Raw genomic sequence first — 1,702 nt, forward strand, 5'->3', positions numbered from 1 at the left:
AGGGTAATGTCGGAAATCTGGCATACATTTATGGAGTTTTGAGACTCATGAAGAAATCATTTGGGTCGTCGATCCTCAGACCGATTAGTAGTTCACTAAACACAGAGTCGTACTGGGATTTCAATATTTCACTCATTTCCTTGTTGTCATCTGTGTAAGTCCCATCCTGTCTGAGTAAGGGCCCGATACTAGATGTGGCGTTTGCCTTGTTTTTGGCATATGAAAAGAAATATTTTGAATTTCTTTCAATTTCACTAATAGCTTTAAGCTCCTCCTGTCTCTCCTGGTTCCTGTAAGAGTCATTTAACTTAAGTTCGATAGTTCCCACTTCCCTGGTCAGCGCCTCCTTTCGTGTATCAGATATTCTAGCACTCCTGAGGAGCTCAGTGACTCTTCGTCGTCTTCTGTAGAGGGAGCGTCTTTCTCTTTCCAGTTTACTCCTGCTCTTCTTTTTTCTTAGGGGAATATGCCTAGAACATACTTCAGCTGCCAGGAAGTTGATCCTTTCAAGGCACTGGTTTGGATCCATGTCATTTAAGATATCTTCCCAACATGTTTCGTTTAGGACATGGTTTACCTGGTCCCAGTTGATGTTCTTGTTGTTGAAGTTGTATTTTGTGAAGACACCTTCACAGGTACATGCATTCTGCTGATCAGGACCCCTATACATGTACGTCTGGACTTCGATTAGGTTGTGATCGGAATTAGTTGTTTTTGATATTCTTGTCTCTTATCAGGTCCTCATTATTTGTGAAGATAAGGTATGGTCATCCCCTACACCAACAGATGTAATAGATATTACTATGACATATAACAACATGGGGCTGAAAAAAAGGGCTTCCTTGCACTTGTGGTGTGTCTGTACTGCCATAAAACTTAGGCTATGCACTCCCCAGCTCCTTAACGGTCACACTCACCATAAATTCTATAATGAAGTTTGTTGTACAACTTTGGTAACTCGGATAGGCGTGTATGGTATGGTCGACACTCGTAACTTTGTCTTTTATTATATGAGTTAAGGCAAGTTGGTGGTGACTGTGTTGACTTGTTGACTGTCCCGGGGACACACTCCCCTCCTCCCTACGTCTCATCCCCTGCTCTGTTGTCTCATCTTGTTGTTTGCCTTATTATCTTATGTCTTCCCTCCTTTCTCATCCCTCTGTCTCATATCCTCCCTTCCCTTCTCATGCACTTCCATATTACCCTGTTAACTCTTCTCGTTATCCCCTGCCCTTTCCACTTATCCTTTTTCTGTTCTCTCTCTTCCTATTCACTTCCCTCCATTTCTTATCTCCTCTATTCTCATTCCTTCCCCTCTCCTCTCATCTCCTTCACCGTTTCTCCTCTCCCCTCTTACTTCATTCTTTGCATGCTGTATTCAGTGTACTCTTCAGCAGTGTATCCCTGACACTGACTTTCTGGGCAAGTATCACGTGATGTGACAGTGGGGGTCCTGGTGGGCACTACAGACAAGCAGCAGACTCTACAGTGCTTAGCAAGATGCGTATCTGGCACGCCTCTTTCTACAGGACTCTCCGCTGATTGAAGATACGGCACACCCACCTCACTTATCATCACCTGCTTACAAGATCAACCAGGCTGTGATGGATGTGTGGGGTAGCGGACCAGCAGTAGCAACAGCCTAGTTGACCAGGCAAGCACCAGACGAGCCTGGCCCATGGCCCTGCTCCGAGAGTGGTGA

This window comes from Cherax quadricarinatus, chromosome 80 (genome assembly GCF_038502225.1).
Source record: "Cherax quadricarinatus isolate ZL_2023a chromosome 80, ASM3850222v1, whole genome shotgun sequence".
Lineage (NCBI taxonomy): Eukaryota > Metazoa > Arthropoda > Malacostraca > Decapoda > Parastacidae > Cherax > Cherax quadricarinatus.